Source organism: Quercus robur, chromosome 2, assembly GCF_932294415.1.
Source record: "Quercus robur chromosome 2, dhQueRobu3.1, whole genome shotgun sequence".
Taxonomy (NCBI): Eukaryota; Viridiplantae; Streptophyta; class Magnoliopsida; order Fagales; family Fagaceae; genus Quercus; species Quercus robur.
In genome coordinates, this window is record NC_065535.1 from 64,566,785 (window position 1) to 64,593,732 (window position 26,948).

The following is a 26,948-nucleotide window of genomic DNA, read 5'->3' on the forward strand; positions in this document are numbered from 1 at the left end:
TAGAGTGTAAAGAACTTATTTCTAGATGAATGTTATATCTTTGTTGAACTATATTATTTTAAATGTGGGTTGAAGACTTGAAGTGTATGCACTGCTTTTTGGGATGTAAAATAAATTATTTCTAGATGGATGTTATATTTAATATTATGTAGGTTGAAATGGGTTGTATTACATTCGTGTCAACCCAACCCGACTCGTTTATTAAGCGTGTCAAATGGGTTGGGTCAGGTTAACCCGCCTTATTAACAGGTCGGGTTAGGGTTGAAGAATCATGACACGATTATTAAATGGGTCGGGTTAGGGTTGAGCCATTTATTAGAATACCCCTACCTTGACACGACACGAACCCGACACGCTAACCCGAATTGACACCCCTATAATTAGCCTATGTGGCAAGTTACATGTAGTGGAAAAAAATGATGAGTCCATCATTTCATCACTAACAAGTTGCCATATAGACAAATTATGGAAATGATTTTGGTATTACACTTATCAAAATCATTTCATCCATGATTTGTGATAATTTGGCAATCAAGTGACATGTTGGCACCCTGAGTCATGTATTTTGTCATTTCCCAAGTTGGTGTGTGTTAAATAAAAATACGTTAACACTCCAAAGCAACACTGTCTTACTAGCTAAGGAGGGAGAAAAAAAAATTTAGTCACCATTTTTAACTTTTGGAATAGGGAAAGTCACCCTTTTAAAGAGTAAGCTACTACTATAATAATTTCCACAATTTTGGCCACAACTAGCCCACGTGGTGAGTTGCAAGTGTTAGGAAAAAATAATGGCGGTTCCAAGAATTTTGTTTAGAGAGATCATTAAGAAACTTAAATTAAAAAATTGTTAATAAAAAGAGAACTTGAATATATCAAGTTATTGTTTCTCAAAAAAAAAAGAATATATCAAGTTATTAATTTTTTTTTTTTTTTTTTTTTTTACATTTTCCTTCTACAAGTTTTCAAATTTTGAATTGTTACATGATAGTTCATTATGAATATTTATTGCCAATGTGGGTAGTTATGACCATTTTATTTTGTTAAATTTGTCTAACATTTTTATTTTTATGCAGTTATTATTATCTATTAATTTGTCATTGTTTTTATAAAAATATTTTAAACTAAATGAATAAACATAACTCATTGGCTCTGTATTAATTATTGACACACACAACGACACTCATTCATATATAAAATAATACACTACATGTCTACTTAACCAATCAAATGCTTGAACAATCATTAACTTTACAATTTTTCTTCTTGAATTTTTCTAACTTTATAACAAAAAGTTATTATAACATGATAACAATACATACACATGTAATAAACCCTCTCTATTTCCTAATTATATAAAGTTATATTATATTTACACACAAATATTCACACATATTATTATTCACACAAATAACATTATAACAAAAAGTAATGCACACAATTAATATTAGACACACTAACACTAGGGCTGTCCACGGGTCGGTCTGGGTTGGGTTTGTGCCCAACCCAGAATCGGGTGGAGAAAAAAGGCACCTGCCACTAACCCGCCAGAGTAATAGAGTTGAGCGGTTCAAAACATCAACGGGTGGCGGGCGGGTCGGTCGAATTCGGGACGGCAAAAAAACGGTGAAAAAAACACAGATCCGACGAAAATCTCACCGGATTCAATGAGATTTCGCCAAATCCAGTGAAAATCTCATTGGATTCGATGAGATTTCGCCAGATCCGGTCAAAATCTCATCGGATCTAAGGGAAATAGCGCCGGAATCTGGAAAAATATCATCAGAATCTGGGTTTTTTTGTCGGATTCTGGAAATTTTGGCCGGAATCTGGAAATCTTTTGGTCCGTTCGGGTTTTTCGAGTTTTAAGGGAGGAAAACTGAAACCCGACCCGCTAGAATCGGTTTCTGGTGATGAAGACCCGCTGCCAACCTGCTAGAGTAGTCAGGTGGCCGGTTTCGGGTTAGATCCGGTCGGTTCTTCGGGTGGGTCGGGTACTCGGATGAATATGAACAGCCCTAACTAACACACACATAATATAAATTTATAATAAAGAGTGACACTTACAGTTCACAAACACTTACTCATGCTCTTAGAGTTAGAAATACTTGTAGTAAGGGTGTATAAGATTTAAGTTAGGGTGTGCAAAAACATATTTAAGAATAAATTAAAGTATTAAACTAACAAAAAAAAATATTATAAATTTTTTTTTTTTTTGAAGTCAGGGGGTTCATTTGAACCCCTGAATAAAGGGTAGAGTCGCCCCTAGAAAAAATGATAAGTCCATAATTCCACCACTCATAAGTTGTCATGTAAAAAAGTTATGGAAATGATTTTGGTATCAGACTTACCATTACAAAGCTAACAAGTGTTTGAAAGAGTAAATCTCTACAATTCTATTTGGACTTCACTTTGTAGGTAGTACAATTACAATTTTACACGAAAAGCAGTTATAAGAGGTATGTACTTGTGTGACATTCTCTTACAAATATATTTGAAACCAAATTTGTGGATAAAAAATATTGGGTAAACTATATACTTGGCGGTGACAGTTTGTTAGGTTGTTTTGAGAATTCATGATTGTTGAAGAACAACCCTAGCCTTTGGACTTCAATTACACAAGTGTATATCTTCCTGCTATAAGTAGTTGTTGCTTCTGTAAGAGGCCACATTGATTAAAAACAAACCAAAATTTTTGAAAAATAAATAAATAAATAAAATGATGTTTTTAGAAAATAGAACAACAACACTAAAGAACAAAAAGGACATTTGCCTCACATCATTTATTTTAGGCTGACATGGCAGTCCAAGTGGCAATGTTATGTGGCAATAAAACCAATGTTTTTTTTTATTGTTAGCCACGTCAACATTTTTCATTTATCACTTAACGGTAGGTGATAGGCAAAGAATATATTGACTCCTTTGGCAAATTAATTAATTAATTACCCAAGTGAATTAATTGCGTCAATTTAACATGCAATAGTGTGGTAGCACAAACAAATCACCAACTAAGTTAAATGCAGCGAAAAATAAATTTGACACAAGTGATTTGTTTACAAATAGGGAAAACCGCCGAGGCAAAACCCTACTGGATGAATTTAAGGTCACCACTCTCGAGAATCCACTATTGTCAAAACAAGCGGTTACAAGTAAAAGAAATCTCAGTACCTAATACCAACCTACAGTTAAACCCTTACTCCAATACCCAATTGGACTTGTATTATAGCGGCAATCTCTTCGTTCAATACACAAATCCCAGTATGTGACTAACACTCCAACTTGAGGAAGATGTTAGCTGCAAAGTTCTTCAGTTCATCAACGATGAAGATCAAGAAGTTCCTTGGTCACAAAACCCTTGGCGTAAAAACACAGTAGCTTTTATAGAGAATATGATGAATTAGGGTAATTTCTGTCTCTGGTCACAATATGCATGGATTATTCTTTTGCAATACCTTGCATCACTTATGACGGCTCTTAAAATAATCTTTATATATGTGTAGGGTTGTGAGAAAATAAACCCTACATAAATACTCAAGGATATGCGTGTAATCAGATCTAGAATTTCTGATTTTGTAATTCCCGGCAAATACAGCTTCTGTCGAGTTTCCGTCGAGTTTCAACATTAAACCTCGATAGAAGTCTTTCTGTCGAGACTGCTATCGAGCTTTAATGACACTACTTCCTTCACTTGTTTCTTGATCAGACTTGTATGGCTTCAATACTAAGTTTGAACACTTGTTTCTTAAAATAATCCTTATATATGTCTAGGGTTGTGAGAAAAGAAACCCTACACAAATACTCAAGGATATGCGTATAATCAGATTTGGAATTTCTGATTTCATAATTCTCGACAGATACAGCTTGTGTCAAGTTTATGTCGAGCTTCAACATTAAACCTTGATAGAAGTCTTTCTATCGAGACTGCTGTCAAGTTTTAATGAACAACACTTCCTTCACTTGTTTCTTGGTCAGACTTGCATGACTTTAATAGTAAGCTTGAGCACTTGTTTCTTGAAGTACTAAACCCATCCTATATCTACCAAATTACAAGTAAAGTGCATTTTGTCAAAGGATTAGCCAATTACATCAAATATGTCCATTTGATAGGCCAATAATGTATTGACCCCTTTGACAAATTAATTAATTAATTACCCAAGTGAATTGCTTACGTCAATTTAACATGCAATAGCATGGTAGCACAAACAAATCACCAACTAAATTAAATGCAGTGGAAAATAAAATTGACACAAGTGATTTGTTTACGAATGGGGAAAACCACCGAGACAAAATCCCACTGAGTGAATTTAAGATCACCATTCTTGAGAATCCATTATTATTAAAACAAGCGGTTACAAGTAAAATGAATTCCAGTATCTAATACAAACTTACAGTTGAACCCTTATCCCAATACCCAATTGGACTTGTATTGTAGCAGCAATCTCTCCGTTCAATGCACGAATCCCAATACGTGACTAACCAATGATGCACGGATCCTAGTACGTGACTAATACTTCAACTTGAGGAAAATGTTGGCTGCAAAATTTTTCAGTTCATCAATGATGAAGATTAGGAAGTTTCTTGGTCACAAAACCCTTGGCGTAAAGACGCAATAGCTTTTATAGAGAATATGATGAACTAGGGTAATTTTTATCTCCGGTCACAATATGCATGGATTATTCTTTTGCAACACCTTGCATCACTTATGACGACTCTTAAAATAATCTTTATATATGTTTAGGGTTGTGAGAAAAGAAACCCTACACAAATAATTAAGGATATGAGTGTAATCAAATCTGGAATTTCTGATTTCATAATTCTCAACAGATACAGCTTGTGTCGAGCTTCAGCATTAAACCTTAATAGAAGTCTTTCTGTCAAGACTGCTGTCGAGCTTTAATGAACAACACCTCCTTCACTTGTTTCTTGGTTAGACTTGCATGGCTTCAATACTAAGCTTAAACATTTGTTTCTTGAAGTACTAAACTCATCCTAGATCTATTCAATTACAAGTAAAGTGTGTTTTTTCAAAGTATTAGCCAATTACATCAAATATGTACCCAACAGTAGGAATCTTTTTGACACAATACTAAAAGGTTAGGGACCAAATTGACACATTTAAATGGTTAAGAACTAAATTGATATTCAACGTAAAGATTAGGAATCAAATATGTAGTTTGTCCAAAAATATTTTACGTATTTATAGGGTATTTGAAAGTAGATTCGATTTCCTAGACTTAAAGAGGAAATCTCTCTAGCTCTTCATATGTGCACAATCAATACATTGACTCCTACCATGGGCAATGTTTTCCCTTTATTAAGAAATTTTTTTGAAATCATTTACACATTTCTCACATGTTAAACTATTTTGTTTTTTTCTACCCTCCTTCTTCATCCCCTAATTCTTCTACCAAAAAAAATTTCTCATAAGAATATATGTTTTCTAACTCAATTTATCATCATCGTGTTTGCTTTTAAATTACAAGTGCTTTATGAAATCCTACTTTATAATAAAACACTGAGCAGTAAATAACTTGTTATTTATTCTTAATAGCTCTATTTATAATAGATAATACAACTCAAGAAGTCATCAACTACATAAATGAGATTTTTCTAAACTTTAGAAAACTCCAAGAAGTCATTAACTGTATATATAATATTTTTCTAACCTTTAGAAAAACTCTCGAACTGAATTTTTGTTTATCGACATCATGACGATACTTGTATGTACACATGCTATAAACTACATTAATAATAATAATAATCAATATCAATATCAATATCTAATTATATATAATAAACGTTAGATCCTAACAGTAGGTTACATATAATAAAAATTAAATCCTAAAAGCCGGTAAGCGTGTGCAACAATAACAAGTGCCCTTCCAAGTTTCAACACACATAAGATACTAACACGTGTCAAAACTCTCATCCAGGGCCGGCTCAACAACTTTGAGGGCCTTAAGCAAAAATTTTAAGTGGGGTTTTTTTTATATTTAAATATTAATAAAATAATATATATTGAATTTTTTTATTTAAAATATATTTTTCTTGCTTTTTGAGGTGCAAAATTGCTAATTAAGTTTTTGTATTTAAACTCCTTTAACATTTCTTTTTCAATTGATAATATAGCTAATCCACTTAATCTTTCTTGTGACATAGTAAACCTTAAATAAGATTTAATTAATTTTAATTTTGAATTTTTGAACAATTTATAATTAAAAATGATAATTTAACTAAAAATAAAATTTAAAGTATAGAATAATAGAACTTGGTTATTGCAATTTTTTTAAAGTCGTGACCACTTTAAAGTCTAAACCTACACAAATAAAAATTAATTTATTACATGGTTCAATAAATTAGTGTCACTATAATACAAATGAGTTGATATGATACATATCAAATTATTAATTGGTATGATAATTTATAATAATTGTTAAAGTAAGAAAACTTGTTGTCCTATGACTGTGGGCTGCATAGCCTGTGCAATGTGCAGTACACAAATGTGCAGCCTGTGCTGCTATGCAGTGCGCACTGCACAGTTGCACACTGCACACTACACAGACTGCATAGGCTGCAATGAGATCTTTTTAATGCATTTTATTGACCAATAAAAGTACTTAAATTTTTTTTAATTAAAATATATAGATAAATATATTATATATAATTTTTTTTTTTTTTACAAGTGGGGGCCTTCTTTTATTTGGGGGCCTTAGGCGATTACATTAATTGCATCACCTATTGAGCCGGCCCTGTCTCATCCAATTCTCAATAATTATTTTAGGACCAAAACTTTGATGTGATAGATTATAAGTAATTGTATATCATTTTCACATGAATCCATCATTTTTCTTTACCACTCATAGTCCGTCATATGAAAGTTGTGACACAGAAAATTGTAGTCCAAGATTTTCTAATTTCTCAATCTTACTTTTCCTTCTTCCTATTCTATTGGAATTTCAAATTAATTTAAAAATAAAAAGACAGTTATTAAAATAAAGATTAATTACAAAAGATAGTTTTAAATGGCCACTAGTACTCACTCTTTTTTAATAGGAAAAAGTTTACCTTTAAACCGAATGGAAACCTTTTTATTTTAATTAAAAGGTTATTTATGATATAACATTTTTTTAATTGAAATTGACATTGATATAGATTTTGTAAGTGTTCTATACTATATGTCTCTATTATATATTGCCAAAATTGATCCACTTTCAACTTAGGGGTGGAGCCGCTTGATGACGAAGGGGGACCTTGGTCCCTCTAAAATTTTTGAAAAAAATAATTTTTTTTTTGAAAATATTCTAAATAATTTGAAAATTTTTAAATAACTTTATCATTTTGACCCCCCATACCTGATAATACATATATATTTAAGAAAGTCTAAAAATAAACATAAATTTCATTTAAAAAAAATACTATCCATAAATACATATGTCAACAAATTACAATAATTAAAAATTCAACATCTTTAAAATGAACACAGGTATTTTAATAATTACCTCAACAAATAAATGGGGAAAAAATTTCTAATTTTCATTCCAACACATCTAGGGCTTACTTGTACACAACAGTAGAAAAATTGAAAAGTAAAAAACTTTGCTGATGTGCTGCACCACCAAGTCCTCCACACAGTGCAGAAACATTTTGCCTCACACATATGACTTTCTCTTCTGCTCTCTGTTGGTGACTTGGCATTTGCCTTCTTCTTTTCTTTTAAGTTCTTTTCTTTTCCTCCCTCCCACTACGGTTGTAGTTTGTTTAAAAGTAAAAGTTCTATACTAAGTGACTCTAAACTAGACAAGAAAGAGTGAAAGATTGAAGCTTTCGTGCCATGGGCCCTTTATCCCTTGACTTTGCAGTGCTTTATGCCCCTAGTTGATCGGCTGATTGCTTTTTTTAACTTTTTCCTAGGTACTTTGCATTTGCTTTGTTTGGATTTTTTATATTTTCTTTTTTATATTCCTTTTAATTTTAATTAAATACACTTTTATTTATAGCACATATTGAGTCATGAAGTATTGTACATTACTATTTTACATTTCATACACACACAAAAAGAAATTTATATATGCCCCCCCCCCCCCAAAATAACCCCCTGGCTCCACCACTAATTCAACTTGTAATGCACTTATTAAGAGTCTTGTAGCTTAACTGGTGATAGGGGCCGTTTTGTTGTGTAGCCACATGTCTTTCGCTGGAGGGGTGACTTCGCTAAAGTCAGATTTGTTTTTGGGAATTCAATTCAGAACTCGATATTGGGCCATATAGACCAATGGCTTTCGGTGCATTTTTAAGCCTACAAAATGGATAAAGCCCAAAGTCTAAGAATCGTGAGAATGTTTGAAATAAATAAATAATATGTTTAGCATGATAGTTTTGATTAAATGACGAGTTGAATATCATAATTATGTATATTAAGTGATGTCTAATATTAGAGAATAATTAATTAAATGCCATATGTCCAACAATGGGATGAGTCCAAAATAGTCCACTTCTAGCTGTGGTTTATGGTTCATATTCAACATAATAAGGTATGTCCAGCAATGGTCTATGTCCAAATAATGTATGTCAAATAGTTTATGTTCAGCCGTGGTTTATGTCCAAATAATATATGTCCAACGATGGTTTATGTCCAAATAATATATGTCTAGCAGTGGTTAATGTCCAACAGTGGTTAATGTCCAAATGATACATGTCAAGTAGTGGTTTACGTCCAAATAATATACATCTGGTAGTGAGATGATTCAATTTATCATTATATATGTTCATTAATGAAATATTAGTGAATCCATGTTTATTAAATAGTACAATATTATTAGAGTATCTTGCATCTAGTGGTACACTGATGATTAAGTAACACATACTCAATAACACAAATTTAAAGATAAAGATATAGCAACTTATCTTAATATGATTTGTGGTTTCAGCTATAGCATTACTTCATAGGGCTTGTGGCTCCAACCATATAGTATTAATGGACTGATAACATTCCAGCAATATAATAACATGAGTTAGCGATACAATGATAATGAATTAGAATATACTCAATAGTTTAAATTTGGAGATAAAAATATAATAACTTATCATCATAATGTAAGGCTCCAACCATATAACATTAGTGGGTTGATAACATTCCAACAGCCTGATAAAATGAGTTCAGCGGTGTAATATGATATTATGAGTCCTTTCACAGTGACTTCATGATTAAAGGGAAAAAATGGGTGGAGGGAGAGAAAATATATCCTACCGTGTGCATAGATTGGTTAAGTTTATCCCATTTATCATGCACTTAAATGATTTTCTCTATGTAATGCTCTTTTAGTTTTTAGTCAAATATGAATAGTTTTGCCTTCCATGTTGGGCTTTAATACGATATCTTTGTGCCTTCTAAGAAAAGAGCTTTATGTATTAGAAGTCTATGCCTTCCATAAGAAAGGCTTTTGTACGAATGTTGATATCTCTTGAAAAGTATGGAGATGGTAAGAAATATATATATTTTGTGAGATGTGGTATTTGTAATTTATATGGGAAGTATATATAGATACGTTGTTGAATGTGGATCTTGTATATAGATACTTTGTGAGATATGGAGTTTAAAGATATATGAGAAGTATGCATGGATATTTTGTGAAGAATGTGTTTGAAAAATATATGGAAGTATGAGAGATATTGATGTTAAATATAGTAAATACATAAGATTATCTCAGCTGACAAGTTTTGTGTTATGTTGTGGGTTATGTTCCTTTGAGAAGAGGTTTTGTAAGAGAAATGGAGAAGGAGATGTTTAGAGATATGGGCAGCAAGATGATGATATTTTAAAATAATAGAGTGTGGGAGAGATGGGTAGTACTCTGTCATTAGTGTGTAGCTTGATCCTCTTTATGTAAAGCCAAGTATATAACTAAATTTGAATTAATTAAAGGGAAAATCAGCAAATAAGGAAAGATCTTTAGCAAAATAAGTGATTTATTTTGTGAGTTTTTGGTTTTTAGCTAAAAGAAGAAATTATGATATTTAAGTCTGCTGCTGCAGCCGTACAGCAGCTGACACAATAGTACAACAATAGTTGTTGCAGTTGACAGCTGCACAGCAGTAGTTGCCCTAACACAGCTGGATAATTTCAGATTTATGATGTCATCTGCTGGAGGAAATATTCAGCATTAAATTCATGGATTTGGTTGAAAATGGTAAGATATCTTTTATGAGATTTTCCTATTTTTGGTACTGTAGTTGGAGGCTAAGGATCATAGCATAAAATGGTATGATTTCTTTTATAGGATCCTTGCTTCTTTGGGTATTGTAGCAAGCTACTAAGATTGGGCATTAATGGGTTGATGATGTTACTTTGGACATGTGTTAGTTGCTGGAGTTAAGGCAGCTTTTGCTAGAGCTGCTACTAATACTTTTTGGCTAAATTTCCTCTTTGGAAAATTATATGTTTAGTCCATGATTTTATTACAATATAAATTTTGGTTAGTAATAAACTCATTTGGTTGATATTTGATGTAGCTTTAGAGATGTAATTATAGTCTCTTTGTGTTGTGACCAAATCTTGGGAAGTTTAATGCTAGATGAGATATTAAATAGATTTCTTATATATAGAGATAGCCAATAAGATTTAGGCATGTGTTTGGTATTGCTTTAAATGAAAATAATAATAAAATTTATATGAGATAATATAATTAGATTATATGATGAACATTAAGTTTTAGGTAAAGAGTAATGAAGAGTTTTATCATTTTAAGTATTATGTGATATGAGAGGCTTACCAGATGTTACCTATTGCACTGACTCGTCAAAGTTCAGGGATTGGAGAAGACATGCCAAGCAACATGTTTTTTTTTATCAACTTTGAATCGCTAGAGTTTTATTGAACACACTTCTTGGTCTTCCAAACCACAACTTCCAAAGTTCCCCTGATGAGACTCATGAGCTTGGATTATGAGTTGAAAATGAGATGATATGCCATGAGCTTGAACCATGGGTTTTGATGAGATAATATTGCCATAAGTTCTGGACCATGGGCTTTGAAATTGTTTTGTGTAGATATGGGCTCTTTTCGGCTTTAAAAGAGATTTTCCTAAAATATAGATAATATTGATGTGGTGAGGGTTGCTAATGAAATAAAGTCATGTGGCGTGAAATTTTGTCCTCAACATTTAGCCTCCCAAGTGTGTGGGCTTGTTTTGCAAGGGCATGCACGAGTAAAAACTTTTCTTGAATACTTTATGAATGAGTTAGCCTGTGATTCTGGACTGCTGGAGATGATGTGTTGGATTTGATAGGACATGTGGGTTGCATTAGTTCTCTCGTAGGTACCTTAGTAGTAGGCTAATGTAGTTGAAATTTCCATAGCTAGATCAGTAGCTTTGTTGAATTTAAAAAGACTTCATTTGTTTGGTGAAGTGTAGCTCTGGAATGAGTTGTTTTAATAGTGAGAGACCAAGCCCCTAAGTGTAATATCACAGCAAGTTTGGTAATGCATGAGATTGTAAGGGTTTCAGCATTGCGATGGATATAATTATCATGACTTAGAATATGTGTGGGGCTGCCATTACTTGATGGTGCATGGGGGCTACCGCGATTGGATATAATAGGACTCCAATGTAGATCTTTGTTGATAAATAGAGCTTCATTTGTTGCTTGTAATTTTGTGATGTATGCCAAATAAAATGTTCTTGAATGAGATTGGTCGCTGCTGGACCAATAAAGTTATGTAGTGGAAGTGCCTCTATTGATATATTTGATATTTTTTTAATCAATACCCAATTGTAGCCCCCAAAATGGAATCCTTTGGATCAATAAATCAAGCCCCCCCCAAGTGTAGAGAGGTGTTGGATGAACATAGACTTGGATGAAAAGCATCATCATTTTCTTGTAGCAAAGAGATGAGCTGAAATCTTCCAATGATGACAATGAATAAGATGGTGGATATTGGAATCAGTAATTTGAATATCTCCTCCAGTTGGTGAAGAGATGTTGTGAACGGCTAGAGTTTATTCTGTTTGTCCAGGTAGACTGCTGGACGTGTTCTCATTTACTGCTGGAGCTAGCTTTTCTTATGTTGAACAAGTGGTTCCTCATTCTTGGTGGCTTTGTGACTTGCTGAATGTAATGATTGTTGAGTAATTGAGAGAATCGGGTCTTCATCTCTTTGTTGGAAGCTTCTAGGAAAGTATGGCTAGTATGAGTTCCAACAGAAAAATAGTATGAGCTAAATTTGCTGCAAGTATCACTGCTGAACCGCTAGCTATTTCTTCTTAACTGCATAGGCTTTGATAAATAATTTTCCATGGGCTCAAACCATGGGCTTTGATTATGAGATTGAATTCCATTGATATAATAGCTTTGCCATGGACTTAAATTATGGGCTTTTAAAATATTGTCAAATAGTGTTGGGCTTTTGATAAGATATTGCCAAGCATTATTCTTCTTGGGCTTTGATAAATAATTTACCATGGGCTTGAACCATGGGCTTTGATTATGAGATTGAATTCCATTGATAAAATAGTTTTGCCATGGACTTGAGTCATGGGCTTTTAAAATATTGCCAAGTAGTATTGGACTTTTGATAAGATATTGTCAAGTATTATTGGTCTTGGGCTTTGATAAATAATATGACATGTGCTTGAACCATGGGCTTTGATTATGAGATTGAATTCTATTAATAAAATAGTTTTGCCATGAACTTGAATCATGAGCTTTTATTATTTAGTGTAATTGTAGAATAAATAATTAAGTTAGTAATATAGTTTTCCATGAATTTTTATAAATATTTTCCATGGGTTTGTAAAATATATATAATTGCCATAGGTTTTGAATATAATTTCTATGAGCTTAATTATTAGTGACACACACTTACATTTCTCCTTGGGCTTGATATATATTTGCCATGAGTTTTGAAAAAATAAGTGGTGTTACATTAGATAGATAATATGGTATAAATATTTGTCAGGATTTATGGGCTTATGCTTCCTATGAAATTTAATTTGCCAAAGGTTATTAACTTTGGGCGATGTGTTTGTTGAAAAAAATACATTTTGCCAAAGATTATTAACTTTGGGATTTGAAGAAGATATAATATATTTTTTTGGGTAAAATATTATTTTCATTCCTAAACTATCACAAAAGTTTTTTTTTTTCGTTCCTAAACTTTCAAAAGTTCTATTTTCGTCCCTAAACTTTGCAAAATGTTCTAATTTTCGTCCTTCCGTCTATTTCTGTTACTTTATGTCTTATGTGGCCTGATAGAGTTCTGATGTGGTACCTGACTTGGACTAAATTATTTTATTGTTAAAAATATGGACACGTGGCAAAGAATTATAGGTACACGTGAAAACCATTTTTTAAAAGTCCAACATTACCCCCACTCTTTTAGGTGACCCACACTCCGTCCATTTGTGAAATCCTTACTCCCTCCATTTGTAAAAACCCACCCACAACACCAGCCCAATCGGCGACCAAAATCAACAAGTCTAGACCGGCTGAATTTGATTATCTTCTTTGCACTTGCACATACTTTGCTCCCTGCCAATTCGTTCAAGCTGAACTTAACCAACAACAACATAAAACCAAACAAAAAAAAGACTGCCATAATCCATGACAGAAACAAGGAAATAAGATGAAACCATTCATCAAATATAGTTGGTAGATTCCTAGCACAATATAGAACAACACATAATGCTTAGGAAAAACAAAATTATCTCCAAACCCATATAAGTTATCTATTGTAGCAACCACAAATGGTCCCCAACTTCTTCCTACTCTTCAAACATATAAAGCAAAAGCTGTCATTGTTGGAGTTAGAATGGTGGTTAGACACGGCTTGGCCAAAAATTTCTATCATTTGATCTCAAAAAAATAAAAAAATAAAAATACAAAGAAAAGCCATAGTATATTATGAACAAAAAATTAATAACCCAGAATTGTGGCAGAGCTAACAAGAACCTAAGATCAAACTCGAGCTTCAATGCAGAGCTACCTTCAATTTCATATCTTGACGTAGGCGGAGCTTCAAGGTTTGATTTGAATAGGAGCTATTCTACTAATTGGGGCTGCCAGTTTGAGGGTGGTGGCACCAGAGGGTTTTCATAGTTTAGGAATTGTAGGTTATGGCACACTTGCTTGAGATTTGGAGATTTTGGTCTAAGGGGTAATTTTGGGCTTTTAAAAAATATTCCCACATGTACCTATAATTTCTTTGCCACGTGTCTATATTTTTTCTAAGTAAAATAATTTAGTCCAAGTCAGCTACCATATCATCACTCTATCAAGCCATATAAGACATAAACTAATGGAAATAGACGGAAGGACGAAAATCAGAACGCTTTGCAAAGTTTAGGGACCAAAATAGAACTTTTGAAAATTCAGGGACGAAAAATGAACTTTTGTGATAGTTTAAGGACGAAAATGATATTTTACCCTTTTTTTTTCAAGTGATTTTGGCCTTTTCGAAATGATGGTTTGCCAAAAATAGTACTTGAGCTTGTAGTAAAATATTTATAATATAATATTTGCCAAGTATTAATAACTTTGGGCTATTGATAAAATAGTGCTACGTTGTTAGCTTAGGCTTTTGATAAAATAGTGCTAAGTAATTAGCTTGGGCTTTTGATAGTACCAAGTATTTAGCTTGAGTTTTTGATGTTGTCAATAATAATTGGGGTTTGATGTTGTCAATAATAATTGGGCTTTGATGGTGCCAATAAGAATTGGGCTTTTGATGGTGTCATGTAATAATGAGCTTTGATGTTGCCAATAAGAATTGGGTTTTTGATGGTGCCATATAGCAATTGACTTTGATGTTGCCAAGTAGTTAGTATCACGACCCAAACCTGTACTTCAGAATTTAAAGCATGACCTACATGTTAATATCAAGTTTAACTCAATACTAACACGAACCAACTAAAGCCAAAGGTGCTTATCAAAATCATTTCTCGTATTCCTTTTTATTTCCTTGCATAAAGACCATAATAAACAAAATTTGTAAAATTTTGAAACTTCATTGCTTCGAACTTTGCAAGATTACAACCTAGTTAAAACTTAAGGTGTTCGTATAAATATTACATAGCTAAACATTTAGCAAAATTCTTATTTACAAACCTAACCCCAAAGAGATCCAACTGGGGTTCAAAACAAACTAAGGTTCCGAAATACAGTTGTGCTCAAAAGGATCAAGTACATTTTGATTCCTCCTATACAACAAAAGAGCTAAACTTCTATATAACAAAAGAACTATACATTCTATCAAACGAGAATCATAGATTCCTTGCCACCTCTAATACTCTCGTTGCTTCCAAGAAAGAAACTGTGCACTGAAATATAATAGGGTGAGCTGCGAAATCAATAAGGTTTTAAGTTCCATGAGTATTTAATAAGAATGCATGTAAATCAAATATTTTATGGATATGCCAGCTTTGATAAATAGTTTTCATGCTATTCTTCAACTAACTTATGAATTTTCATATGAAAATACATCATTTTCCTTTCATATAATAGTAAAAGGACATAATAAGGAACTTAAACATAATACAGTAACTTTATCTTTAAATAGACTATAAAACATTTTGTCATAAACTTTTTATCAGACTTATAATACATTTAAAATACCTTCCTTATCATTAAACTTTTCTTATAAATTCAAAATAGCTTAATAGCTCATTCATAAGAGCATTTGCAGCAGTGGAGCTATATCCATTTTTTTTAGCTCCACATGAACAGTGCACATCTATCTATAGATGTGCACTATTCATTAGAGCTAAAAAAAAAAATTTATTTTATTCCAGTTTTTTATTAAAAAAAATGCCCCTTCTCTCTCTCTCTCTCTCTCTCTCTCACCCTACCCCTCTCTCTTTCTCATTCACTCTCATCTCATCTCTCTCAGCTCCAGTATCTCTCTCAACCTCACTTTCTTAACGTTGTGCTCCGGCCGCTGGGTCATGGTTGTGCTTCGCCCTCGTGGATCGAAGTGGCTTCCTTCACCTCCACTTTGCCGATCGGTCGTGGTTGTGCTCCGGTGTGCGTTGGTATCGGGGTTGAGATCGGTGTATGGTTTCGATGTTTGGGTAGCTGGATTTGGGTTTGGTGGATTTCAGCGTTTGGGTTGCTAGATTTCAGGGGTCACGGTGGAGATGGTGGTGGTGGTGGGTTCGATTTGGGTTGGTTTTTTTTTTTTTTTGCTGTGGATTGGTGGCCAGTGGTGGTGGTTGTGGATTTGTGGGTTTGATTTGGGTTGGGTTTTTTTTTTTTTTTTTTTTTTTTTTTTTTTTTCCTGCTGTGGACTGGTGGCCGGTGGTGGTGGTGGTTGTGGATTTGTGGGTTCGATTTGGGTTGGTGTGTTTTTTTTTTTTTTTTTTTTTTTCCTTTTTTCCTACTGTGGACTGGTGGCCAGTGGTGGTGGTGGTGGAGGATGTTTGTGCTGTGTGGGGGTGGTGGAGGATGTTTGTGCTGTGTGGTGGTGGTGGTGATATATTATTTTATTGTAGTAGAAATATTATTTTATTGTGATGAATATATTATTTTATTGTGTTGAAAGCTAAAATAGATCCACTGCTGCAGCATGTGTGTAGGTAAAATAGATAAAGTAACTTTTGGTGGAGCTAAATTGCTAAAAATTTTGCTCCACTGCTGTGGATGCTCTAATATATTAGTCAGTTTAATTGTAAGTTTGTTACAACTTTAGGAGGCTTTTAGCACATTGTGCCAGGCATCCAACATTCCCCACATTGCTACGAAATCCCAAGATCATATCAGAAATTATCACACCCCATTTGGGTGATCAAATCATCAACCATGGGGGTCGGTTAACATCCTCCACAAGTTGGTATTTTCCAACAAGGGTGGTTACAACAGAGTCCTCACCACTTTTAATGGCCAATCAATATTTCCATGGAAATGCTCAACATTCCCCACAATGCTACGAAATCCCAAGATCATATCAGAAATTATCACACCCTATTTGGGTGATCAAATCATCAACCATGGGGGTCGGTTGACATCCTCCACAAGTTGGTATTTTCCAACAAGGGTGGTTACAACAGAGTCCTCACCACTTTTAATGGCCAATCAATATTTCCATGGAAATGCTAATACTATAACCCCTATTGGCTGAGTTCTGATCATAATAATGGAATAATCTAAAAACTATATTTTTCTGATAATTATGCTTTTACATAAATATTTCATAACAGTAGCATATCCACTTCATTCTTTTTTCTTTTTTTTTTTTTAATGAGAAATATCTGAATTCATTAAAGTAAGGAGTTGAAGTACAATAGAGCATGGATAACACTTAAACTGGAAAATTACATACAATCTGCTTGTACAAGTTACTGCACTATTGGAGGAGAAAACCCCTTCCATACTTGAGAAGCCTCATTCTTCCTTACAAATTGAGCAAGCTTATGTGCCACTCTGTTGTAGTCCCTCTTCACATGCTTAATACTCCAACTACTAAAAGAGGAGAGAATGGAGAGGATTCCTTGGTACACATGACTAAGGCTGCCCTCTATTTCAGCTGCTGAGATGCCTTGGATAGCAGATAAGGCATCAGATTCAATGATGATATGAGAAAGCTCCATATCTCTGGCTAACAAGACACCACACTCTATAGCAAGAGCTTTTGTTTTTGTCACTAAATATTGACCCCGAAGGTATTTGCACCAAGCAACAGTGATCATTCCAGTAGAGTCTCTTATGGCTACTCCAACATTAGAGCTTCTGCCATTTTCAAACCTAGCTCCATCAACATTGATTTTGAAGACCCTAGGATGGGGTTTTGTCCATTTTTTATCTGTCAAAGATTAATGATGAGAGAAAGTTACTAAGGCGCTTTTGAAGTCTTGAAGATATCTTTTTGCAAAATTCCAAATTTGGGTAGGAAGTTGGCAAGAGGATTTAAACACTACTTGATTTCTATTATACCATATTGCCTAGGCTACACCAAAGAAAGTTTCGAGGTCTTGGGTTATGCCACTTTCACAAATTTTCAAAGCCACATCAGTTATATCCATGACTTCAAACAAAAAGTCCACGGGACCATTTACCCAACAATCCCAAATTCTTTTGGCAACCTCACATCTAACAAGGGAGTGGATGACTGATTCTGGCTGCTTTCCATAGCATGGACAAAGCTCACAACCGTTAACTCCTTTTCTGCAGATTCAACATTGTTAGGAGGCCATCCATACACATCTTCCAAGCACAAATCCTTATCTTTGTTGGGATATTTAGGTGCAATAATTTCTTCCAAAGAGGGGTTCTTGGATCACTTGTTGAGCTTTCACCTTTGTTGACGGTTGTTTTGGGGAAGCCAAATAGAAAGAAGCCCATCAACACGGGTAGAAAACAATTGGTAAATGGATAGAAAAAACTATTAAGCCCAAGCGGCAGGAATAATGGATTACAGGTCCATGAAATAGACAAATGGGCCTTGAGGAAGCAAACGGGCTTAAGGAAGCTCGGAAAGAGAGGAATAGCAAACCCATGGGCAGTATATGATGTGGAAAAGTGAGAATGGGCTACAGCAGGCCTAAAGTAATGCAAGCAAAGAAAGTAAGGGGTTGATGGTAGGCCCATGAGCCCCAAGGATGAAGGATAAGATAATTGGGCCGGGGAAGCCCAAAGAAGTAAAAAGCCCATGAGAATGCAGAGTTAGGAAAAGGGCCAAAGAAGCCCAAGGAAAGCAAATGGGCCAAGGATGCCAAGAGAAAACAAATGGGACGCAGGAGCCCGTAAGCAATACAATTGAAAAGGCCCAAATGACTATACTGAGTCATAAGTAACAAGCCCAAAGAGTCCCAGCAGGCCTGGACCAAATAACATCACAGCAGAAATAGCAGAGTGATATGGCAGGAAACAATGGCAAGGCTACGGAAAGAGTAAAAGGATGGGCTAGAGAAAAGGAAGCCCACAATCCGGCAAAGCCCAGCCCCAAAGGGAGCAAAGGCGCAGAAAATATGAGATCAGCAAATAGCCCACACCATAAGAAGCCAAGAATGACCGGCAGAATGTGCAGATAGGTCTCCAGATCACGGCAAGCGCGTGAGCAGCAGGCAAGCTTTGAACGAACATAGAAGTAAAGCACGTGCAAGAGCCAGGCATCACCAGCCTGTACCCAGCCAATACAGGACGTGGTGAAGTCATGGGTCAGAGGTAAGAGGTCATGGTCTGGCGGTAGGGAGAGGGGAAAAACCTATTCTAAGGTTCCTACTAAGGCTCTTTTGGGGGAAATGTCCTGTTGGGATGACATACCGCTTAAAAGAAGTAAGGGTAAGTGGGAACCATTAGGTGCATGCCATGAGGGATAGAGCACCCACACCGTAGCAGGTAAGGGTGCCACGGCAGACAAACAAACAAAATAGTTCTCTTTGACTGGTGGTATGAGTGGCACAGCCAACACAAATAAACCAGTGGTGGTCGGCAAGTACACCCAGACCAGACAAAGGTGGTTAAGGGCTAAAATAGTAAAATTCGGTCATGACAGGCACTATAAAAAGGGGACCCTAGCCGTGCACAGGGATCACGACGACGGAGGGGGTGAGAGGAACTTAAAAGAAAACCACGGAATAGAAAACAAGCATTGAGATAAGAGAGGAAAAAGAAAGATAAAAGAAAAAGAAGGAAAGAAAAAATAGAGAGCTAGGATCGGCAGGCATGCACCAATAGGTTGATTCCCTCTCTCCCTCTCAAAGTCCTACTCTCTATCAAAGGAAAAGAACCACTGTTGAACATAAACCATTTAGGCCCATTCCCTCAAAGCAATTAATTTCACTTCCAAAGGAGATTATTTGCATTGAGGAAGTGGTTTCCCTTCTCGGTTTCAAGCTCCGTAGTGTTACTCGGTGTGGCAGACTGACTTTCCCCTCTTCTTAATCCAAGAAACCCATTATTATTATTTTTTATTATCTTTTTTTGTATACGGAGGGTACTACCTGCTGCTCCCTTTTTTTTTTATTTTTTTTTTATCTTGACTAGTTTTCCTCTTTTGTTACCTTTATTATACCTGCCTGCCATAACTCCCTGTAATAGCTCTACTTGCCATGGGTATGTGATCAAAAAACTGAAAAAAGGGGCATAGTTTGTGCACAAGCCGGATCAAAGTGAGTTACAGTTGGACCGGTCTCAACTCTCTTAATCAGAATACTTAGGCTCAGTACCGCAGGAGGCAGCCCGGCCCAATATTGTAAAAAAGGCCTACTACAACCTTCTTTCGTGACTTCTATAACCTGAATGGCTATATAATAGGCATTTTTCATTGTGAATTCACCTTTTTTGTTACCTACCCAAATAATTTTATCACTTGGAAGGTTGTGATTGAGAGGGATGTTGAGAACTATATTTGCCTCAAAAGGGAGGAAAAGGGATTTTACTAAATTAGCTTTCCACCTTTTGGTGTCTCTATCAATAAGTGTAGAGACCATCGGGAAATCATCATAAGGCCATTGTAGAGACTATTTTGTAAGATGTGGGGGAGTAGGAAGCCACTTGTCCTCCCAAATGTGAATCATGCTACCATTGCCAACTCTTCATCAGGTTCCTCTCTTCATCGCTTCCATACCCTTCATGATGCTCCTCCAAGTGTAGGAGGGGTTGGATCCAAGTTTTGCTCTAAAGATATCTCTATGTGGGTAGTATCTTGCCTTGCAGATTTGGGCCACAAGGGAATTAGGACTCATCAGAAGCCTCCATCCTTGCTTGGCTAGCATAGCAAGATTGAAAGCTTGTAGATTCCGAAAGCCCATCCCTCCCCTAAGCTTTGATTTGCACATTTTCTTCCAATGTACCCAAGAAATTTTAGATTCCTAGTCCTTTTGTCTCGACTAAAATCTTCTCAACAAGCCTTCAATCTCATCACAAAAGTTTTTTTGGGAGTTGAAAGCAGCTCATAGTGTAGGTTGGGATCGCTTGGGCAATTGCCTTAATGAGGATCTCTTTACCGCCCATAGATAGTACTTTCTTTTTCCATCCCGAAAGTTTCTTCTCTACCTTTTCCTTTACCTCTGCAAAGATTTCAATTTTTGACTTGCTGATAATCGAGGGTAGACCTAGATATTTGTTGTGTTGGGTATCTTGCATAGGTCCCAAAATATTCGACTTCTCATTCTTTTTTTCCTTAGGGCTATTTTTGCTGAAAAACACTAAGGACTTTTCTGCATTAATTTTTTGACCTGATGCTGCTTCATATAATTGGAGAATATAACAAGTCTTTGACATTCTTGGTTGTTAGCTTTGCAGAAGAGGAGGCTGTCATCGGCGAAGAATAGATGTGTTACCATGGGGCAGCCTCTACAATAGCTATCCCACTCATACTCTGATTCTTGAACGCATCATTAATAAAGGAGGAAAAGCCATCTTCATATAACAGAAATAGATAGGGTGAAAGTGGGTCTCCTTGGCGGAGACCTCTAGTGGAAATTATACTACTATAAGCAACACCGTTAATAAGAACAAAGTAGGAAACTGTAGTAATACAATGCATGATAAGACTTATCCATTTTTCATGAAAACCCATTTTCTCCATCACCCATTCAATGAAACCCCACTCTACTCTATCATAGGCTTTGCTCATGTCAAGCTTTATTGCCATGTAACATTCCTTCCCATTTTATGATCTAGATAGTGCATAAGTTTGAAGGCTACAAGAACATTGTCCGTAATTAGCCTCTCAGAGAGAAAAGCACTTTGATTTTCTGTTATGATTTGGGGGAGGATTGCCCTGAGGCGGTTGGCCAAAACTTTTGATATGAGTTTGTACACAACATTGGTTCGACTTATGGGTTAAAATTCTATCATTTTAGAGGGGCTTTTAGTTTTTGGCACCAATAATATTAGTTTTGTTAATGTCTGCCATGGACATATTGGAATTTAAAACATTCAAAACCATGCTTATAATATCAATACCAACTATATCCTAGTACTTTTGAAAGAAAATTGCGGACATATCGTCGGGACTCGGAGCTTTGGTTGGATGCATCTGTTTAAGAACGGCCTTAACTTCCTACTTTGAGAATTCCTTGATTAGGCTTTGGTTCATTTTAGGAGAGACTTTTGACGGTATAGTATCGATGACCTCAAACATGCGTGTGGGATGGGATGTGGTATACAACTTTTCAAAATAAGACATAGCTACATTTGCAATGCTCTCAATGGTTTAACACCAGTTCCCATTCTCATCCATTATTTTATTAATGTTGTTTTTCTTTTTTCTCTCTGAAGCTTTTGAGTGGAAGTATTTTGTGTTGCGATCTCCCAGTCCCATCCACTGCACCTTTGATCTTTGTTGCCATATGATTTCTTCATTGTCTAGTAAGTCATTGATTTCCTGTCTCAGAGTGTTGGTTTTGTTACCCCGGCTACCATCTCTGTCTCTAAGAACCAGTGTACTGAGAGTCTTTCTCTTCTTTTGTATTTGTCGAGGGACTTGCACAAAAACAGCCTTATTTCACCTTGAGAGATACAATGCTTTAATCCAGTAGCAACACCATTTAGGGTATTTAAATCCCTATAGTTGTCCCATGGCGCTTTAATAATCTTTCTGCACTCTTCCTTTTTGATCCACATAGCTTCAAAGTGGAATCATCGCCTTTTAGGTGGTTGTGGGATAAAAACATCAATAATAACCAGGCCACAATGGTCTGAGGTGGAATCCACCATATGGTGCAGTTTTACATCTTTATAGGCATTTATCCACTTAGTGGTAGCTAGAGCTTGGTTTAATCTCAGGTATATTTTATTCTCCCTTTCCTGCATATTACACAGTGTGAAGTCAGGTCCACAATATCCAAGGTCTTTGAACCCACAATGGTGGATTGCTTCCCTAAAGTCATCCATCTGTCTTTGAGACCTTCGAACCCCACCCAATTTTTCCTCCATCAAAACAAATTCATTAAAATCCCCAAAGCATAACCATGGGAGTTGGTATTGTCTGTTTAACCTTTTTAGAAGATTCCAAGACTCCTTTCTATGATGGGCCTCAGGGTGACCATAAAAGCCAGTGATACACCACCTGAAGCCTGAGCTTGGATTAGTGACAAGTGCATCAACATAGTTTCCAGAATAGCCCTGAACTTCCACTGTGATGTCCCTTTTCCATAACAGAGCTAACCCTCCATTCCTACATGAGTTGGGAATGATCACACTGTTTGCAAAACTAGCTCTTTCTTTCTCTTTTTCCATAAGTTTCTTCTTAAGTTTTGTCTCCGATAAGAAGACAATTTTGGGATCCCACCGCTATACGAATTCACACAATACTCTAACTATCCGAGGGTTCCCAAGCCCTCGACAGTTCCACCCCAAAGCAATCATTGCTCTTGGTGGTGCTACGCAACAACCACCTCCGTTTCATAAGATGAGATCGCATCTCCATTCGAGTGCCCTTCACACAAACATTTCAGAGTCCTACCTTCAGACTTAAAAAGAGTTTCGATATTCTCATGTCATTTTTTACTTACCTTTTGGATCTGGGCTGACCTTTCCACCTCTTGGGCTTTCCCTTTCTCTCTAGCTATTTTTTTTCCATTTGCCTTTGTTTACTGGCTTCTTCTCATTTTCTGGGCCTAGCCCATGTTCTCTTATATATCCACTTATACTTGTCTTGGTACCAAGCTTTAGTGGGCTTGACACTTCTAACTCTTCTACATCCGGGCCATACTTTTCTTCAACAACTGACTAGGCATCCTCGTTCTCTCTAAACAGCTCCCTAACCAATTTGGTTCTAGTAACTTTTTGTTTGTCACATGCCTCTTGTTTATACCTCAATTCTTGCCCCAACTTTGCAGTGTTGTCCCATTTGTGTAGGCTATTTAGCTTTCTAGGATTTGACTTGCTTGTACCAATCACTTTTCCCAAGGTATTCCCAACCTCCATGATCTGACAACTGTCCTTGCCCTTCTCCTTTCCGCCTTCTGTTTGAATTGGTGAACTTAGCATGTTTACCGCTGGTTGTGAGCTTGTTCTTGTATCATCTGTCCCCATGAAATCCGAGCTTTTGTTGCTGTTTGTTCTAGTTTTTTCACCTCCATTTTTGGTAGCTCCTCCTAACTTTAGCCATTCTTCGTATTATTGGTCTAACCGTTGCTCTATTGGATTTAGAGAGCAGTGTTTTTCATCATGCCCAAGTATTCCACAGATGTAACAAAAGGTGGGAAGTCTCTTATACCGAAAATCAACCCAACATCTCTCTCCCTCTTCATTGGTGACATACCCTCCCCTTCGTAGAGGTTTGTCGATGGGCAAATCAATTCAAATCCTCATGAACTTCTCTTGATCAGCTTGCAAAGATTGTTTGTCTACTTCAATGATCCTTCCAATCTTGCTTCCAATGTCCCTTCCTATTTCTTCAGACATGTGTTCAAATGGAAGGCCCCAAACATGTACCCAGAAAGGAGAATGAGAGAAAGAGATATTTGTAGGTGTTAAACCTTTCCTCCATCGGCAGAGAAGAAGTAAGTTGTTGTCGAAGTTCCAAGGCCCACTTTTTTCAACCCACACTAGCTAATATTGAGTTGAACTTGAATTGCAGAATGTTGTTTCCAACCTCAAAAATCCTTAGATCAAAACCCATCTTCCATACAGCTCTTAAAGTGTTCTTGAAGGCCCTTTGATTTTGGCGAGGTTCTGTGAGTAAACGCCCAAATAAGCTCAGAGAGCGTTCTTCAACAATCTCAGGTCTATTGGCTTTTGTAACGAGCATATCCTCCTCTTCTTCCTTTGTGAGCTTCAATTTCTTTAAACAATCCACTACTTCTTGCTCCATATTTCCTAGATTGCGGTGGCTACTATCTATCTAAGAGACTAAGACATAGAGTAGACCAAGAGAAGACCCTTAGATGAGGTCTAAGGGAGGGAAGAGACTCTTACCTTGACAAGAGAGAAAAAGCTCCTACAGGGGAGAGTGAATCCTACAATGTATGTCTATCCACTTCATTCTTAAATATTATATTCGAGATATAGGTAATAACATCAATATGCTAAAAATTATCTTATATATAAGATTCAACAACTAACGAAAATATATCTTTACTTAAATCATGCTTATATGTAATATCTCTAATTAAAAGGTTTTAATGCATAATAAATTTTCTAAACAATTCTTATACTTATCAAACACACGTCACATATCCCTTTCCTGAAAGTAGAAGATGTGAGAGATTTGTATAAGAGGAGTTCAAGTGTCCACGTTCTCATTCTCATCACCTAAATGAGGGACAAAACTTATTACTAACAAATCTTCCTAAGTATATGAACTTATACATGAATCACAACCTAACTCTTAAACTCAAGAAAATCTTAATTCCCATAGCAACACATATAAACATATATATATATATATATATATATATATATATAAATCACATGATTAAAAGAATCTATTATTTTGCTAAAGCAGTAAAATCCATAGACTTAATTTTGCATTTACGAAGCTTTTGCCATACCAAGCAACAAATAGAGAATTCTCATAGCAACATGTTCATGTTGTAATTATAAGCTAGCAAGAAAACTTAATCAACTAATAATTAAATTCATAACGAAATAGCATCTTTACATACTAAATCCACATACATAACAGCCTTTAAAATCCCTAATCCATTATCTCAACTCATAGTTTTCCAGGTATGATAAATTAACCATAATATCTTTAATCTTTCAAATTGCTAACACAAAACCACAAATTCTAGCTTCTAACAATCAAATTAGAGAATTTAGAATGGAAACTAAAGCAAACAATTACATCATCAAAATACCCAAAACAAGATATAGTTTTATTTACTTACCCACAAACTTTGAAACTGAAACTTTAGTGTTAAGATTTTGATTTCTTCTTTAGAGAGAGATATTCGGCTTCGGTGAGAGAGAAAAGGCAAAAGAGTGAAGAGGGCTGTTGGTGTGAGAGAGGAGATTTGGCTGTGTAAGAATAAAGAAAGAAGAATAGAGAAACAAAAGGATGGAATTCGGTGCAGCAAAGAAAAGATTAGGGAGAATGTTTTGGGTGGGGCACGTGTCTTGCTAAGGGTAATAGGGTGGATGACTCACCCATATACATTTTCAAAATTTACACTTACCACCCCTCCATAACCTTATATTCTAGAAAGGCCCAATTAATAAAATAGTTATGCATTTATACCCTTACCTGATAAAACTTCTTTCCATAACTTAAAAAAAGGCCTATATCTTTTATAGCATCAAAATATCAAAGTCTCATGCACTTAAATTAATTAAGATAATAATAAGTATATAGATCCATAAAATTAATTATACAATTAGTTTGGGATTTTATAGTTAGCTTGGGCTTTTGATTAAAAATTTGCCATGAGTTTGAACCATAGGCTCTAGATATGGTATTTGAATTCTATTGATAAAATAAATTTGCTATATGTTTAAACTATGGGCTTTGATTATGGGGTTGAATCCTATTGGTAAAATAGTTTTCCCATGGACTTGAGTCATGGGCTTTTTGAATATTGCCAATATATATTGTCTTGGGATTTGAAAAAATAACATGTATGCATTGAGTTCAAAAGGTCAATTTTGGGGTTTGCCAAGTGTTGAAAAAAATAGGGCAAGATACATGGTTTTTGGCCTTTTATGGTAATGGTTTCTATTGTGGGCAAATTTGGTAATGAAATAGTAAATATTTGTGGACTAAGTTGGTGGTGGCATGCTTCATTTATTCATTGTAACATGTTTTTCCATTGCACCATGCAATAGTTAATTAATGAATAATGGGTGAGATTGAAAATTAAAAATTCAATTTTAACCTTAACCTAGAAATTTTTTCAACTGTTACTCTTTACATTTTTTACTTTTTACCTTACAAACTTTTATATGTCACAATTCAATAAAATATTGGCGTAATCAGACAGTTTACTACTTACTGGTAGGGATGGCAATGGGGCGGGGCGGGGTCGAAGGATGGGGTCTTCGTCCCCGCCCCGTATGGTTTTATCTTGCCC

General features: G+C 35.3%; 1 long non-coding RNA gene across 1 annotated transcript; it reads right to left on the bottom strand.

The window, feature by feature from the left end:
• Positions 1-14,979: 14,979 nt before the first annotated feature.
• On the bottom strand, positions 14,980-25,959 carry LOC126714479 (uncharacterized). Its single transcript, XR_007651610.1, has 2 exons — positions 25,770-25,959; positions 14,980-15,331 (listed from the first exon to the last, which is right to left on the bottom strand). It is a non-coding gene; the product is annotated as an uncharacterized LOC126714479 (long non-coding RNA).
• Positions 25,960-26,948: the final 989 nt, after the last annotated feature.